This window comes from Acinonyx jubatus, chromosome D4 (genome assembly GCF_027475565.1).
Source record: "Acinonyx jubatus isolate Ajub_Pintada_27869175 chromosome D4, VMU_Ajub_asm_v1.0, whole genome shotgun sequence".
NCBI lineage: Eukaryota > Metazoa > Chordata > Mammalia > Carnivora > Felidae > Acinonyx > Acinonyx jubatus.
The window spans coordinates 27,996,335-28,015,271 of record NC_069391.1 but is presented as its reverse complement, the minus strand read 5'-3'; the positions used below and the strand labels follow the sequence as shown (position 1 = coordinate 28,015,271).

Here is an 18,937-nt window from a genome sequence, read left to right as displayed (position 1 = left end):
CAGGTCATGATCTCACAGTTCATGGGTTCGAGCCCTTCATCCAGCTCTGTGCTGACAGCTTAGAGACTGGAGCCTGCTTCTGATTCTGTATCTCCCTCTCTCTCTGCCCCTCCCCTGCTCACACTGTCTCTCTCAAATAAATAAACGCAAAAAAATAAATAAAACAAAAGAAAACAAAAAAAACAGGAACAACGTCAGAATCCTAGGGGGTCCCAGAAGTGGAAGAGAGAGAAATAGGGGTAGAAGGGTTATGTGAGCAAATCATAGTGGAAAACTTTCCTAACCTGGGAAAAGATACGGACATCAAAATCCAGGAAGCACAAAGGACCCCCATTAGATTCAACAAAAACTGACCATCAACAAGGCATATCACAGTCAAATTCACAAAATACTCATGCAAGGAAAGAATCATGAAAGCAGCAAGGGAAAAAAAATTCCTTAACCTACAAGGGAAGACAGATCACGTTTGCAGCAGACCTATCCGCAGAAACTTGGCAGGCCAGAAAGGAGTGGCAGGATATATTCAATGTGCTTAATCAGAAAAAAATGCAGCCAAGAATTCTTTACCCAGCAAGGCTCTCATTCAAAATAGAAGGAGAGATAAAACGTTTCACAGACAAACAAAAATTAAAGGAGTTTGTGACCACTAAACTGGCCCTGCATGAAATTTTAAGGGGGACTCTCAGAGGGGAGAAAAGATGAAAAGATAGATAGATAGATAGATAGATAGATAGATACCCAAAGCAACAAAAACTAGAAAGAACCAGAGAACACCACCAGAAACCCAACTCTAAAACAACATAATGGCAATAAATTCATCTTTCAGTACTCACTCTAAATGTCAATGGACTCAATGCTCCAATCAAAAGACATAGGGTAGAGGCGTCTGGGTGGCTCAGTGGGTTGGGCGTCCAACTTTGGCTCAGGTCATGATCTCATAGTCTGTGCATTCAAGTCCCACATCAGGCTCTGTGCTGACAGCTCATAGCCTGGAGCCTGCTTTGGATTCTGTGTCTCCCCCTCTCCCTGCCCCTCCCCTGCTCACACTCTGTCTCTCAAAAATAAATAAACCTTGAAAAAAAATTTTTAATAAGTAAATAAACACATAGGGTAACAGAATGAATAAGAAAACAAGATCCATCTATATGCTGTTTACAACAGACCAACTTTAGACCTAAAGACACCTTCAGATTGAAAGTAAGGGGATGGAGAACCATCTATCACGCTAATGGTCAACAAAAGAAAGCCAGAGTAGCCACACTTATATCAGACAATCTAGACTTTAAAATAAAGACTGTATCAAGAGATGCAGAAGGGCATTATATCATAATCAAGGGGTCTATCCACCAAGAAGACCTAACAATTGAAAATATTTATGCACCAAATGTGGCACCCCCAATTATATAAATCAATTAATCACAAACATAAACTCATTGCTAGTAATAACATAATAGTAGGGTATTTCAACACCCCACTCACAGCAATGGACTGATCATCTAATCAAAAAAACTAACAAGGTAACAATGGCTTTGAATGACACACTGGACTTAATAGATGGACTTAATAGATATATTCAGAACATTTCATCCTAAAGCAGCAGAATATACATTCTTCTCCAGTGCACATGGAACATTCTACAGAATAGACCATATCCTGGGACACAAATCAGCCCTAAGTAAGTACAAAAAGATTGAGATTGTACCGTGCATATTTTCAGACCACAATGCTATGAAACTCGAAATCAACCACAAGAAAAAATTTGGAAAGGTAACAAATACTTGGAGACTGAAGAACATCCTAGTAAAGAATGAATGGGCTAACCAAGAAGTTAAAGAAGAAATTTAAAAAGTATATGGAAGTCAATGAAAATGATAGCACCACAACCCAAAACCTCTGGGATGCAGCAAAGGCAGTCATAAGAGGAAAGTATATAGCAATCCAGGCCTTCCTAAAGAAGGAAGAAAGATCTCAGATACACAACCTAACCTTATGCCTTAATGAGCTGGAAAAAGAACAGCAAATAAAACCCCAAACCAGCAGAAGACCGGAAATAAAGATTAGAGCAGAAATTGATACTATCGAAACCAAAAAAACAGAACAGATCAATGAAACCAGAAGCTGGTTCATTGAAAGAATTAATAAAATTGACAAACCACTAGCCAGTTTGATCAAAAAGAAAAAGAAAAGGACCCAAATAAATAAAATCAAGAATGAAAGAAGAGAGATCACAACCAACACAGCAGAAATAAAAACAATAATAATAGACTATTATGAGCAATTATACTCCAATAAAATGGGCAATCTGGAAGAAATGGACAAATTCCTAGAAACATATACACTATCAAAACAGAAACAGGAAGAAATAGAAAATTTGAGCAGACCCATAACCAGTAAAGAAATCGAATTAGTAATCAAAAATCTCCCAAAAAACAAGAGTCCGGGCCAGATGGCTTTCCAGGGGAATTCTACCAACCATTTAAGGAAGAGTTAACACCTACTTTCTTGAAGGTGTTCCGAAAAATAGAAATGGAAGGAAAACTTCCAAACTCTTTCTATGAAGCCAGCATTACCTTGATTCCAAAACCAGACAGAGACCCCACTAAAAAGGAGAACTATAGACCAATTTCCCTGAAGAACATGGATGCAAAAATCCTAAAGAAGATACTAGCCAACCAGATCCAACAATACATTAAAAAAAATATTCACGGGGCACCTGGGTGGCTCAGTCGGTTAAGCGTCCAACTTCGGCTCAGGTCATGATCTCACAGTCCGTGAGTTCGAGCCTGCGTCGGGCTCTGTGTTGACAGCTCAGAGCCTGGAGCCTGCTTCGGATTCTGTGTCTCCCTCTCTCTCTGACCCTCCCCCATTCATGCTCTGTCTCTCTCTGTCTCAAAAATAAATAAACATTAAAAAAAATTAAAAAAAATATTCACCACAACCAAGTGGGATTTATACCTGGGATGCAGGGCTGGTTCAATATCCACAAAACAATCAATGTGAATCATCACATCAATAAAAGAAAGGGCAAAAACCATATGATCCTCTCAATAGATGCACAAAAAGCATTTGACAAAATACAGCATTCTTTCTTGATAAAAACCCTCAGAAAAGTAGAGATAGATCAAAAAAGCCATATATGAATGACCCAACACTAATATCATCCTCAGTGGGGAAAAACTGAGAGCCTTCCCCTATTGGCTCTGCAATCAGACAACACATGGAAATAAAAGGATCCAAACAGGCCAGGAGGAGGTCAAACTTTCACTCTTCGCAGATGACATGATACTCTAATGTAAAACCCAAAAGAACTGATCCATGAATTCAGCAAAGTTTCAGGATATAAAATCAATGCACAGGAATCAGTTGCATTCCTACATACCAACAATGAAGCAACAGAAAGAGAAATCAAGGAATCAATCCCATTTAAAATTGTGCCAAAAACCATAAAATACCTAGGAATAAATCTAACCAAAGTGGTGAAAAATCTATACACTGAAAACAATAGAGAGCTTCTGAAAGAAATTGAAGAAGACACAAAGAAATGGAAAAAGATTCCATGCTCCTGAATAGGAAGAACAAATATTGTTAAAATGTCGATACTACCCAAAGCAGTCTACATATTCAGTGCAATCCCTTCAAAATAACACCAGCATTCTTCATAGAGATAGAACAAATAATCCTAAAATTTGTATGGAACCAGAAAAGACCCCAAATAGCCAAAGCAATCTTGAAAAAGAAAACCAAAGCAGGAGGCATCACAATCTCGGACTTCAAGCTATACTACAAAGCTGTAATCATCAAGACAGTATGGTACTGGCACAAGAACAGACACTCAGATCAATGGAACAGAATAGAGAACCCAGAAATGGACCCACAAACGTATGGCCAACTAATCTTTGACAAAGCAGGGAAGAATACCCAATGGAATAAAGACAGTCTCTTCAGCAAGTGGTGCTGGGAAAATGGGACAGCAACATGCAGAAGAATGAACCTGGACCACTTTCTTACACCATACACAAAAATAAACTCGAAATGGATGAAAGACCTCAATGTAAGACAGGAAGCCATCAAAATCCTCAAGGAGACAGGAGGCAAAAACCTCTTGGATCTTTCCCACAGCAACTTCTTACTCAACACGTCTCTGGAGGCAAAGGAAACAAAAGCAAAAATCAACTATGGGACCTTATCAAAATAAAAATCTTTTGCACAGCAAAGGAAACAATCAGCAAAACTAAAAGGCAACTGACAGAATGGGGGAAGATATTTGCAAATGACATATCAGATAAAGGGTTAGTATCCAAAACCTACAAAGAACTTATCAAACTCAACACCCAAAAAAACAAATAATCCAGTGAAGAAACGGGCAAAAGACATGAATAGACACTTCTCCAAGGAAGACATCCAGATGGCCAAGTGACACATGAAAAAAATGCTCAACATCACTCATCATCATGGAAATACAAATCAAAACCACAATGAGATACCACCTCATACCTGTCAGAATGGCTAACATTAACAACTCATGCAACAACAGATGCTGGCAGGGATGCAGAGAAAGAGGATCTCTTTTGCATCTTTTGCTGGTGGGAATGCAAGCTGGTGCAGCCACTCTGGAAAACAGTATGGAGGTTCCTCAAAAAACTAAATATAGAATTACCCTAAGACCCAGCAATTGCACTACTAGGCATTTATCCACGGGATACAGGTATGCTGTTTCGAAGGGACATATGCACCCCCATGTTTATAGCAGCACTATCAACAATAGCCAAAGTATGGAAAGAGCCCAAATGTCCATCAATGGATGAATGGATAAAGAAGATTGGTATATATATACAATGGAGTATTACTCAGCAATCAAAAAGAATGAAATCTTGCCATGTGCAACTACGTGGATGGACATGGAGGGTATTTTGCTAAGTGAAATTAGACAGTCAGAGAAAGACAAAAATCATATATCACTCATATGAGGACTTTAAGAAACAAAACAGATGAACATAAGGGAAGGGAACCAAAAATAATATAAAAACAGGGAGGGGGACAAAACAGAAGAGACTCATAAATATGGAGAACAAACTGAGGGTTGCTGGAGGGATTGCGGAAGGGGGGATGGGCTAAATGGGTAAGGGGCATTAAGGAATCTATTCCTGAAATCATTGTTTCACTATATGCTAACTAATTTGGATGTAAATTTTAAAAACTAAAAAATAAAATTAAAAAAAAGAAAAAATTAATAAACTTAAAATACCAATGACAACTGGACTTGTCACTTTCTTTTTTTTTAAGTTTATTTATTTATTTTGAGAGAGAGAGAGCAGAGGAGGGCCAGAGAGAGAAGGAGAAAGAGAGAGACTGAGAGAGAGAAAAAGAGAGAGAGAGAGAAGCCCAAGTGTGGGTCTCGAATCCATGAACCATGAGATCATGACCTGAGCTGAAATCAAGAGTCAGACATTCAAGCAGACACTCTGGAGGAGTTGTGGGAGGGGGGATTGGCTAAATAGGTAAGGGGCATTAAAGAATCTACTCCTGAAATCATTGTTTCACTATATGCTAACTAATTTGGATGTAAATTTTTAAAAATAAAAAAATAGTATTAATATTAATAGTACTACTAAGAATAATACCATCCTAACAAACATCATTGATGGTATTTTACTTTGGGAATCTACTATAATTAAAATTTTAAATAAATTAATTTCTTTTAGGCTAACATTTCTTAAAATAAAATGTTCTTATGCCTGAAAAAAAAAGAAAAAGAATTTTCTCCAAGCTCAGGAAGGCAATTTAAATATTTCTTTCTCTTATGGATTTATGCACTTTTATAAGCCATATCTTTAAATTGATTCAGGAGAACGACTTTCAAAACTTTTGAAAAGTTCAAGAATAATCCCTTAACGACTTAATTATATTACATCCATATTGTGTTACAAATAGCCAGTCAGGAATCTTGAGGATGTGTCTTATACCATTCTCTATAATCATATACTGTTGAAATCCTTAATCCAAATATATTCCAGTTGCTGGTCCATACCTTTGTTCATCCTACCATGTCTTATTGATAATATAGTAGAAAGACCTCACTTAGCTACATTAGCTCTTAGTTATTAATAGCAAGAGTAAAAACTTACAAATTTCTAGGCACTGTTATAAGAATTTATATATATTACGTTAATTTGTTAAATTAATGAGTGAAGAGAAAATATGTTTCATTGTACAAAATAATCTAAAAATTATTAAGTTGAAAATCAGAATTTACTGGTGTTTATGCATGGCATTTTGAAATTCACAAGAAATTCAGAAAATTTGCAACCATACAGTGAAAACCTAGAAGCCATCAAGCTATTCAGTTTTCTTATTGTAAGTCTACCACCTAATTTGTAACTGAATCCCACTCCATACTGTAAGCATCTCCAAAGAATTTGCCTAAATAGATATATACCTATCCCCCACACTAATTGGCATAAAATCACCACCTATCTAATTTTTTTAATGTTTATTTATTTTTGAGAGAGATAGAGACAGAATGCGAGTAGGTTAGGGGCAGAGAGAGAGAGGGAGACACAGAATCTGAAGCAGGCTCCAGGCTCTGAGCTGTCAGCACACAGCCCGACATGGAGCTTGAACTCACAAACTGTGAGATCATGACCTGAGCCGAAGTCAGACACCAACCGACTGAGCCACCCAGGTGCCCCACCACCTATCTAATTTAAACAATTAGGAGGTAATGGTGAAAACATGTATAAAATCCCAGGTACTCTCAGCCATCTTCTACTTTTGAAGGGGGTGCTCTCCTTTCCTTGAAATGCTTCACCCAAACAATGAATACAATTTGTTCACCACAAAACCACTATCCCAGGTAAAAAAGACTTTGACTACAAGTATAATGACAGAGGGGAAAAATAACAGAAATGAACAGTAAACAAGTTAAAACTGAGTACCCAACATCAATGTTTCTGAAGTTCATTGGGCTGACCACAAGGAATTGCTTCCTGGACATACCTTCTTAGGTACTGGTCTGCCACCACGTGACTAAGCTTCCTTCCCAAGAGCAGAGCTCTTTACCCAGTCTTTCCTTTCTTACACTGAAATTGTGGCAGAGGTAGCGTCCCTCCCTAAGGAATTTGGTGGAGGCATCCTCAGAACAAGGGAAAGTAGCATGATGCAATCAACTCCTGTACTGTGTATGCACAGCTCTGTCACGAGTTTGTAACTTGGACTGTGTCTGATCAGACTATATGTGTCACCATATATGGGAGACAAAGAAGTAGAAATTGCATAAAAAGCTATACTCCACTGCACTTGGGGCTCAGTTTTTCATTTCGAACCCACTGAGCCCAAGCTGGCACAATGAATAAAGTTGCTTCCTGGACAAAGGAAGCCTCCGTGTCCCGTCTCTCTATGTGAGAATCCTGCTGTATCTCTTGGGGGTTCCCGTCTGGGCTTTGGAGATGGTGCGTTCCCACCTCCTTTGTCACCAGGGTGCGAACCTCCGAGCAAGGGGAGAAGCAACCTCACCTGGCACCAGTGCACTGCTTGATCCATAGGAGACTAGCCCCTCCCAGTGCGATGGGGCAAGGGTCTGGAAGCACACTGGAACTTAGTAAGGCCCAGGAAGAGCTTAGGGAGCACCGCCCACAAACTGGTAAGAACCCAGGTTCATTTTGGTAGACCTGCCCCTAAGAGGCAGAAGAGGAACCTGATCACTTCCCAGAGTTGCCCTGAGTATTTCTATAAGAAGTAAGGAACGAAAGGGGCACCTGGGTGGCTCAGTCGGTTAAGCGGCCGACTTCGGCTCAGGTCATGATTTCGCGGTCTGTGAGTTCGAGCCCCACGTCCGGCTTTGTGCTGACAGCTCAGAGCCTGGAGCCTGTTTCGGATTCTGTGTCTCCCTCTCTCTGACCCTCCCCTGTTTATGCTCTGTCTCTCTCTGTCTCAAAAATAAATAAACGTTAAAAAAAATTAAAAAAAAAAAAAGAAGTAAGGAACGAAACCTTAAGGAGCTGGGCATTGGGTGGCAGGTTGGAGTCACTATGTGACCATGTGTGAATGAAATGGACAGCAGAAAGGCTCCGACCTGACCAAGGGGTCAAAGCCAGTGCTGAGTCCCGATCAGTGGTTCCGTGGAGACCTCATATGGCTTAAGGTGGCATCAGACTTCCTCAGGAGTCTGATTTGGGTCAGGGCTTAATACTGAACCTACCAATGCTAAGAGGTGCCTGAAGTATCTCCTGGAAGATGGAGAGTCTTGGCCTCCTGAAGGAGGTGTTCAGTACAGTACTGTCTTAAAGTTAGATCTATATTATAAAAGAAAAGCTCCTTATGTAAGAGTTGTAAGGTGTCAACCTCCTGGCCCCTTTAAGGGACCGAGAAAGGCAAGAACTTGCAGACTTGCCCTCCGATGCCTCTTCTCAAGAAAAGCCACCTGTTAGACCCTCAAGCCCTCCTTATCCAGGACTGTGAGGGATGAAAAATCTTCCCCCTAAAAGGAAGGCACATTCAATGTATCTATTGACTAAAATGCCTCATGGTGAGTTTGGCCCCAAGAAGGTTCCATTTTCCTTGCAAGATTCTAAGCAAATAGAAAGGACCTGGGCAAATTTTCAGAAAACCCTGATCAATATGTAGAAGTATTCCAAAACCTAACCCAGGTTGCTGAAAAAAAAAAAGGATATTTAAATCTGTTTAAAAAAACATGATTTATGCATAATAGATTCATAAGTTTGCGATCTAAAAAAAATTCTGATGTAACAGATAAGTTCACAATTGGTTACTACTTAGTTTTCACTGGAGACTAAGGTTTCTAAGAGTTAAAATTCTGCTAAATGTAATTAGACTGATAAAAAGAAAAAAATTAACTCTATATGTAGAAAAGTAGGAGATACGTAAAAAAGATACAAGGAATGGGAATACATTTTTGTTGAAAGAAAAAGAAAGTAATTTTGTCCTAAATGAGACTAGTTGTTTGGAGTAAAAAGGGGGTTAGGTTCAAAATCTGAAAGCAAAGAAAAGGTGTAGAAAGTTTGTGAAGGGAAATCTTTGGAAAGAAATTTTATATGTGGTCAGAATGGACTAAGTTTAAAATAAATGGATTTTAAAAGTACACTGGTATATAGAGTGGGAGAGAGCCAAAGCATAAGAGACTCTTAAAAACTGAGAACAAACTGAGGGTTGATGGGGGTGGGAGGGAGGAGAGGGTGGGTGATGGGTACTGAGGAGGGCACCTTTTGGGATGAGCACTGGGTGTTCTATGGAAACCAATTTGACAATAAATTTCATATATTAAAAAAAAAGTACACTGGTATCAGATTAAAATTCTTCCTTACTCTCTATTAAAAAGGCAAAATTTACTTGGATTATTGGTATGCTTTTGATTTAAAAAAAAAAGAGGTAAACAAAGGTTTTTACCCTTTTTGTCTGCCCAAAAAGATGGAAAAAAAATATGATTTTAACCAAAAGGGCAGGACAGCAGGACAGCATACCCTTTTGAATTGTTTTACTCAAGCCTTGGTTGAAATTGCTCCTCCTCTGATCCAAAGGCTGGGGAGATGGTGACAATGTCCTTGATGCCAGTCTCCAAATGTTCCACGTTTGTGTTGTTTCTATTTAGCAAAGGAATGGATGCCTGTGCCATGTAAGGGATATATGACTATAATATATAAAGGGCTGTTACTGGAATACATAGGAGCCATTTTGCTAAGCTTAGCCCAATGTATACCAATTCATAACAACCTAGATACTCTAAAATGGGCATCCACATGGCTGCAACATATTTATGTGGGCACTGCTGAAAAAGGCTAGGGAATAGACCTTGACTTTGGCCCTTTTAGCCCGCTTGATGACCAATTCTATCCTCACACACACACACACAAAATTGGTTTTCACCAGCCTTTTAACATATATTTGTAAAAGAGGATTACTTTTGTGCCAAAATAAAATTAGTGCACCTTCCTACAATCAGGGAAGTCCTGCTTGGTCACAGTCAATACCCCCAAAGTCCCACAAGCAGAAAATTGAGGGATAGAAGAAATCAAGGAAGACAAGGTCAGCTCTCGGAGACAGGGTCAAGCCTGGATAATAGTGACTGCTTCCAGCATCTCACAAAACTGACAAAGCTTTTGGCTGCCAGTCTCATAGCCAGCCAAAATGTAGGGCCAGGAGATGAGGCTTCTCCTGGCCAGGTATGGAAAATTAAGTGATGCCTCTTCTTCCTTTTTCCTATAGATGGACAATTCCCTAACCAAGGCCAATGTCTACTTTGGGAGGCATTCTGAATAATTGGGATGATTTTTGACCCATAAACTCTGAAGAAAAAAGAAAGGCAACTCATTAATTATTATGGGGCCGGAGGTTCTTTAGGGCACTTCTAGTTTTCTACTGGGGCCCAGGTAATTCCATCCCAAGATCCTAACTGGCATTATGACCATCCCATTAAGAAATGGTATTGTCACCACTTCCGAGTTTGTGCTTTAGAGAAATAAAGGAGATCTAAATTGAAGTCCTTAAATTATGCTAAATTAGCCACTATTTTACAAACATAGAATGAGAGCCCAATGGCCTTCCTGGAGAAGTTGAGAGAGGCTCTTAAATATATGGCTATCTTGACTGACACCCCTAAGGCTGAGACAATTTTAAAGGACAAATTTGTCACTCGGTTGGCCCCAGATATTCAGAGAAAGCTGTAAAAATTGGCTGTTGTCCTAGAAGGGACCCTGGAGGAGCTCTTACAAGCTGCCAGTCGAGTATATTACAACTGAGATCAAAATTAAAAAACAAAGAACAAAAAACAAAAAACAGGAAAGGAGGCTTAAGAAAAATCTAAGGCCTTAGTTGTGGCCTTGCACACTATGTCAGACCAGACTTCCAGAGGTCCTGGCACCAAATGCCACTTATGTGGTCAGGCAGTGCACCAGAAACAAGACTTCCCTCAGAAGGGACAATAGAAGTCAAAGCCCTGCAAGCCATGCCCCTTATGTGGAGACCATCACTGGAAGTCTGAATGCCCTCAGTGACCTCTATGTGTGAGGGCTCAGATAACCAATGTCCCTAGAATGGACTGATGGGACCTGGGGCACTTCAGGGTGGCTCCAACTGTCTATTGGAAGCCCGGAACTCAGGTAACTCTGGAAAACTCAGTAACTAAAAACCCGGTTCATCTCCTTCTTGATACTGGAATCACCTTCTGTCCTCCTTTCCACTCCAGGTCAACTACCCAAATGCAGCCTGACGATTAGAGGCATCTCTGGAAAACTTATAACTAAATTTTTCTCTCAGCCCCTGAACTGAATATGGGGAAAACTAATTTCTTCTCATTCTTTCTTGATAATACCAGAGAGCCTTGCTATGAAGGGACAATTATAACTGAATTAGAGACTATAGTGCTACTAACTCCAGGACAATAAACAATTGTGTGAGTTTTGGAGAATTACTGGATATTGTAGGCTGTAGATACTGGGATTCAGGAAAATAGCTTGCCCACTATATCAATTATTAAAGGAGGCTCAATCCCACCTACTCTCCCAAGGAAAGGAACTGGGGTCTGACTCATGGACACTATCTCCAGCCCTTGGAATGGTTACAAACAGAACAGGGGCAATTACTATTACCTAGCTCACAGAGCTAAAAGCACTGCATCAGGCCTTTAATTTAGGGAGGGATAAAACTTATCAAATGCCCCAAAAGATGTTTACTGGGAAGAATTTGTCAAGGAAAGTTCATCAAGTAGTATCCTCCTGTGTAGAAATAATCCTTTCAACCACAAACTTGCTTGCCCAGCCAATCAAGGAAATGGAGACTATTCAGGGAAGACTGATAATTAGGTTTCACTCACATGCCAAGGTCAAAGGAATTCCAACATCTGTTGGTATGGGTTGATACTTTTACTAATTGGGTAGAGGCCTTCCCCTAAAAAAAATGGAAAAAGCACAAGAAGTAATAAAAGTTCTGCTTTATAAAATAAAGGTTCAGCTTACCTAAAAATTTGCCAATTAATAAGGGTAAACAGCTGCCTTGACTCTTTCTCTGGTAGGACTCCCAGCTCTTAAAAAAAAAGAAAAAGTTTTACACCTCGAAATAAAGCGAACTGTCTGCTTAAACACAGCAAAACCCTAAATAATACCACACAAGCATTAGATGCTTAAATAAAGTTAGGGCCAGACTCTTAGAGAATACCACTGATGCACTATTGATTACTTATGGCTCCTCAACCACCTGGGTTATGTGAGATTCCCTGACATGTTATTTCAATATAACTGATAATTCTCACAGAGTTTTATAACTGATAGATGACTTGTGGGCATTACTGGACAAAGTTAGGGTCTCTCCTGGATTGTTTGACTGGTTTGGGAACTGGGGACATTATCTTTAAGATGCCATCTTGTTGGTCACTATAATCTTTACATTGTGCTTTTCTCTTTGTGTCTGCCAATGTGTGTGCTGCCTCATGGCTGCCAGCCTTCCTGTAGAACCACATCGTGGGCCACTCAGCTGAACAACTCTAACTGCTGTACTCCCACATTGTCCCTTATCATCTTGAAGAAGCCAGAATGGTCATTGTCACTGTCCTAACTGCTGTTAAGGAGCCCTATTCCAGGGGATGAATGAAAAGGGAAAGTGTTAACATTAGGCAGGGAGAGATAAGGAACCTACAGGGAGGCAGACTACAGATGCAAGTGGGAGGCTGAAGAAGCAGATGGGGTTCTGCCCTCAAGAAATCCTTTATGGGTGCCCTCCCCCCATTATTAAAGGCATAAGAGTGATCTAAATGAGATAGGCAATTTAACCCTAAGGCAACAGATGCGAGCCCTTGGCTCTACCCTAACCACCTTACACCACTGGGTTAGGTTTTGGCTTTGCAAACGATGAAAACTAGTTTTTTTTTTCTTTCATATAACCATGTTAACATAAATATTTTTGCATGAATGCAAGTTCTTCAAAAATATTATTTAATAGTTGTAAAATAGTCCATCAAATGATATACTATGATGATTTCATAATTCCCCCTCATCAAAATAGAAAAGTATAGAAAACTACAAAAGGTAGCAGGCAGGAAGATGGCAGTATAGTAGGAGACCTATCTCATCCCACAAACACAGCTAGATAACTATCAAATCATCCTAAATATCCCAGAATCAACCTAAAGACTGCCAGAACAAATTCCACAACTAAAAGGAGAGAAGAAGGTAAGAAGAAGAGAGAGCTGGTTTGAGGTGAAAAGGATCTGAGATGCTGCAGAGGGGAGGGAGCCTTGGTCATGGAGGAATGCAAGAGAGAGAGGAACACACAGGGAAACACACAAGGAGAATGTTTCCCCAAGCCATTGGCTGAGAAAACCAGAGGGCCTGAATTTAATAAGTTCTTGCAACCAGTGTGGCTCAAAGCCTAGAGTTTTAAAGGTCAGCAGGCTTGGCTGGGATAGAGCACAGAGAGTACTGCACTGCTCCTGGAGAGAAGGCAAGAAAACAATCCAGGGACAGATGGCATGGAAACAGCAATCTGAACAAAATCTGGCACACATAGTGAGATTATTCACTCTTCTAGGAGTGCGTCCCTGAGTGGCTGTGTTCATGGTGATACCTGCTTTTCAGAAGAAGGAAAAGCAGATTAGTTATCCTAATACATAGATACCAATGGTCATTATATCAAAATCTCATACTGAGACAAATTAAAAGATCCAATTATATTAAAATTGTAGGCTAGATTATACTAATTCCACTTAATATTCCTCACATGTTAAAAAGGAATATTACAAAGACTATGAAAAATCACAAAAACACTGCAATAAAGTAGCAAATACTAATCAAATTTATACTATGATTATACTGGTATAAAGAAAAAATAGTGTGTGGTCTAGAATAAAAATATAAAAATAAAAACAGTTCAAAGAGATGGGATGACTATTTAGGATTCTATTAGGATTGATCTAGTATTATTTGTGTAACAAAATGAAAAACAAATTCTTGGGAAAAGTTTAACTCTTCTGCGACCTTTTGGACATATTCTGATTCCAATCCCAGCTTCTGTAGAAGCCATCAAAGACAGCCATACTCAATTAATACTCCAAGAAATTTATGGCTGGGGAAGATTCTCTTTAAGTGAAGATAATTGGGTCTTTAGAATCTGCAGAAGTCAGGGATTTTGATCTCTAGAGAATCCTAAGTTTCTGATTCACAACCTTAGGGATTGAAGAAGTTTGTAAAAAAAAATGGGCGCTAAATTAATTCCAAGAGAAGCTGAATCTCTCGAGTAAGCATCAACATTAGAACAAGTCCTGGGAAACCAGAGTTGCATCATGGATCCTTATTTTTAATATGTTTTCTTTCCTTGACACCTTCTTAGGAAAATTCATATTCAAACCAATTGCCTGGTTGTAGCAATTCTTCCTCACATTTCTTTTTAGGAAGGAGAACAACCATCTTTCAAATTGAAAATCTGGTCTCATCTGAAAAATGCAAATGGAATTCAAATTCCTGGAAATGTTTTATATTACTTAATAGAATGGAATGGTGAGAATGACTTTAAAACACAGACAGAAGGTAAGATAAAGAGAAAAGTTTTACTCAAATCATTTCCAAAGGAAAACATCCTATCAATAAATATAAAGATTTGTTTTTGTTGAGGTGATCACAGCTGGTGGGATTTTGAAAATATGTATATATGTGTAAAGGAAAAAAATACAAAATTCCAGGCACCAACTTCAAGAGCAGGATATTATTTAAATTTCTTTAAAGATCCCAAACTACTACATGGAAGAGACTACTGAGGAAGGGAATTTGCCCGTAATGCAAACAGGTCTAATAATAGACCCTTAATAATAAGTGAAAAGCTACTGTATTCAAGTATAAAGTTCAATAAATCTTATGTAAAAATCATCTGGAGAAAGGGTCCATAATAATTTATATATTAATCACACATAAACTGTGCTCAGTAGGGGTTTGAGGAAACTTGTAATTAAAGGTGGTTATTGTAAAAACAGGATTAGAAACCAAATATATGTAACAGGGTGCTGAAGTAATTATAGGTGTTAATTTGAGCTGTAGGTGTCCAAGGCAAAAGAAGAAATACTATTTTTTTTAATCTCCTGCATATGTAACAAATCAATTCTACCACTCTATACTTTAATTGTCCACACTAGACCTGAAAGGAATTTTTGGCCTTTTTCACAATTTATTTCATTATTGTGGATAGTGTCTTCATAAGTGGAAGACAATAAATGCCTTCAATGCTTTCCAGAGATTTCAATATATTTTTATGTACATTTTTATCATTTGGATGCTTGAAAGTTAACTGCATCATATTAAATAGTGGTTTTATAAGAACAAATGTTATCAATAAGTAAATAAAGTATAGTGCTAAAACCGGGTTTTGGAAGCATAAGGTTTTAATTTGTAACGTTTATTTATTTTTTGAGAGAGAGAGAGAGACAGAGCATGAGTGGGGGAGGGGCAGAGAGAGACAGGAAGACAGAGAATCCAAAACAGGCTCCAGGCTCTGAGTTGTCAGCACAGAGCCTGATGCGGAGCTTGAACTCACGAACCATGAGATCATGACCTGAGCTGAAGTCAGACACTTAACTGACTGAGCCACCCAGGCACCCCAATATAAGGTTTTAAATCATACTTCTGGTATTTACCAACTATAAGACGTAAAAAACCAGGTGTTGTATGGAAGTACTGAATCACTAAACTGTACACCTGAAACTAATATTACACTGTAAGTTAATTAACTAGAATTTAAATAAATACTTTTTAAAAAGATAGTGATCATTGTACTTAACCTTTGAAATTTCAAAGTAATTTCCTCATTGGTAAAATTCATAATAATATTTGGCTTATTTGGAAGATTACATGATAAAAATGATATAAAGTACCTCATACTAGGACATCACATGAAAATTTTTCTTCTCTTTGTAAGCTAAAATACATCTTTCCTTGTGGTATATTAATTAAAGAGTAGAGCCTATAAAATCTATAAATTGAGACAGGATATCCATTTATTTTTGTACAGTATCAATTGTCTTAATTGATATCTTTAGAAGAGCTGGAGAGGATGATAGGATTATTTCCTTTAGTGAGAATTTAGAGTGCAGATAGCATGTGTTTTTCAGTGAAAAATGTTAGTACTTTAACTATTAGATATTCAAGTAGCTAAGCCAATAAAACAAAATAAAAATTTATAGAAAGTTAGAAAGTTCCTTCTAAAAAGTTAGACAGCTTGACTTCTGGCTTGAATAAAATGTCACAGACTTCCTTAGGACTGTTACAACACTAAAACAGTGCCCAAATAAAGTCCCAGCACATTGAACCACAGAGATGTTAATTCTTATAAAAAACCAGGGGTTGGGAGAGGGGGATTAGAGGTTGGCTAAGATCCAGGTGTTCAGATCCTTTACAAATAGGAATGTCATCTTCTAAATGATTTCCATGCTAGGCATCAACAGACCACAATCTCTTTTGATAAAATATGATTAAGTGAAGAACTCAAGTCCCTCATCTTGGCATAGCTCCAAAAAACAAAAAACACTGTTTATTGGAAGATTTTTGAAAGTAGGGATTATAAATGCTCTTTGGAAATCGGAAATACTGGGTTCCTCCCAATAACTGGATAGGACACACCAGTACAGCTTAGCCTCAATGTGTATGTAGTTTCTAGAAAATTAAGATAATCACTGTACAACTTAAATTATTTTAACATACTTTGTTCTGCTTCCTCCTTTTAAATAATATTCTTTCTTTATGAATATCAATTTTAAGTTTTGGATAATTCAGAAAAGTAGAAGAAAGGTCTCTAGGTAACCATTAATGTCTTAGGTATTTCTAGTCTTTCTACACTGTCTAGGCTATCTTGGTTTAGGTTTCAGTTTTGCAGAAAAGAAAAAAAAATGACTGTTTTTTTTGTTTGTTTCCAACTTAATCATTCTAATATAATTTAAAAATCTTTGTTTTAATACAAAGTTGTCACAAATGTCATATAAGAAGTGCATAATGGCTCATCAAATTAGTGTGCTGTGATTATTTAACAATTCCCCTGCCATGAGTTAAAAATGAAAAACTATTTCAAAAGATAATATCCAATAATGGCAAGGATTTAGTAAAGAATTATCTAATATACATTTTTCATGGAAAGTGATTTATTAGAAACTATCAAGAATCTTAAAATTTTCCATTCTCTTGTCCCCAGGAAAATATTTTAGTGAAGTAAGCTAAAATGAGGAAATCATTTGTCACAATGCTATTAAACAAGAGTGTTTGTCCATTGCTTCTTAAAAGTTGCACTAATATTACACAAGCAATGAAAGTAATTTCCTCTTACTGTCCACTATTCCTCCCCCATCACCACCACCATTTGAAACCACTAAAGCACATTGTTGGTTTCTCTTATAAATGTTTGCAAGTGATTTTTTTTTTTGCAGCAACTGTCTCTGAACTATCAGTATACCAGATGTACACCATCATTATTTGCTACAAGTCATTTCCAAATAGGAATCACCTTCTTGGTGATGTTCCTAGGAAAGAAGGGAGAGGTCGTCTGACATGATTCACATCTTCCCTGAAACAACAGATCCAAGACAACTGATGCTCCTTCAAAGACTCTATCAAAATTTTATTTTCAGGTTCAGAGTAGGTTGATATATATATATATAAAATTCCAAACTTAATACCAAATAGAAGTATATCCTGCCCTACCCAACCCTTCCTACCCTCTTTGTAATGTATGCCTGCAAAGCCTGGTACAGCTTGAATTGCATGAGAACCCTTCTTTCCATAGCCAATAGGCGTATAAATATTGTATTATGCTGATTAACATGATTTGCCATTGTAAACTGGAGTTGTCATAGAAAGGAGCATAACCTGTTGGCAAAAGGTGATCACAGAAAGAAATGGCAAAGCCTATATCAGAAACAGGGCCTTCTTTAATTTTTTTAATGTTTATTTGACAGAGAGAGAGAGTGTGGGGGAAGGGGCAGAGAGGGAGAGACAGGATCCCAAGCAGGCTCTTCTATGTCAGCACAAAGGCTGACACAGGGCTCGATGCCACCAACTGTAAGATCATGACTGGAGCTGAAACCAAGAGAAGGATGCTTAACTGGGACACTCAGACGTACCACATAGCCTTGTTTAAAAATACTAACTAGAGGGGCACCTGTTGGTTCAGTCAGTCGAGACTCAGACTCTTAATTTTGGCTCAGGTCATTATCTCATGGTTCATGAGATGGAGCCCCACTTCAGGCTCTGTGCTAATAGTGTAGAGGGTGCTTCGGATTCTCTCTTTCTCTCTCTGCCCCTACCTCACTCACACCCCCTCTCCATCTCACTCAAAATAAATAAACATTTTTTAAAAAGCACTAGTAAGAAAATTATCGATTGGATCAATTTTTTTTTCCTCTAGGGATTTTTTTAAGTTAGGTAAAATACCTTGAGAATGAAAAGTGTTTTCAAAATTATGTTCTTTATTTACTGTAAAAAAGTTAGCTACTAATATCTACTCTTTAATTTTTTTCAAATTAAAGTTATTTGCCCCATGCTCTATGACGCACACTCAGATGCTTGAGCTGATCTCAAATTCCTTTTTTGGAAAGTATTGGCCCTAATCGTAAATTCCACAAATGGAAGAGAAAGGACTTTAATATGGACAGAAACAAAAAACAAGCTCTTCTGTATGTGGTTTGACTGCTTGTATATCTAAAATCTAAAGAACACAAAACTGAGTGCAATACACTCACACAGATGTCTCAACTCCAAGTGTCACAGAATGTTCAGTTTTGCATTGTCTACTATTCGATTACAGTGCTAGATACAAGGGAAGCAGTAGTGGCATTCTGCAATAGCATTGGGGAGAAATGGTCTAAAAGGCCTTGCTACTCATGTGAGTTCCGCAGACATAAACAGCATCTGGAAACATGTTAATAAATTCAGATCTTAGAATCCAGTTCAGACCCACTGAT

General features: G+C 38.2%; 1 protein-coding gene across 2 annotated transcripts in view; it reads right to left on the bottom strand.

Moving 5' to 3' along the window:
- LOC106979356 (olfactory receptor 13C9) overlaps positions 1-18,937 on the bottom strand; it is a 470,618-nt gene that overhangs the window by 315,524 nt on the left and 136,157 nt on the right. Inside the window, exon 5 of one of the 2 annotated variants that reach the window (XR_008291061.1) lies at positions 4,046-4,141. The exons of the other annotated variant lie outside the window; for it this stretch is intronic. The gene's annotated coding sequence lies outside the window, so the exon portion shown is untranslated. The remainder of the gene's footprint in view (positions 1-4,045; positions 4,142-18,937) is intronic. 2 annotated transcript variants of the gene reach the window in all.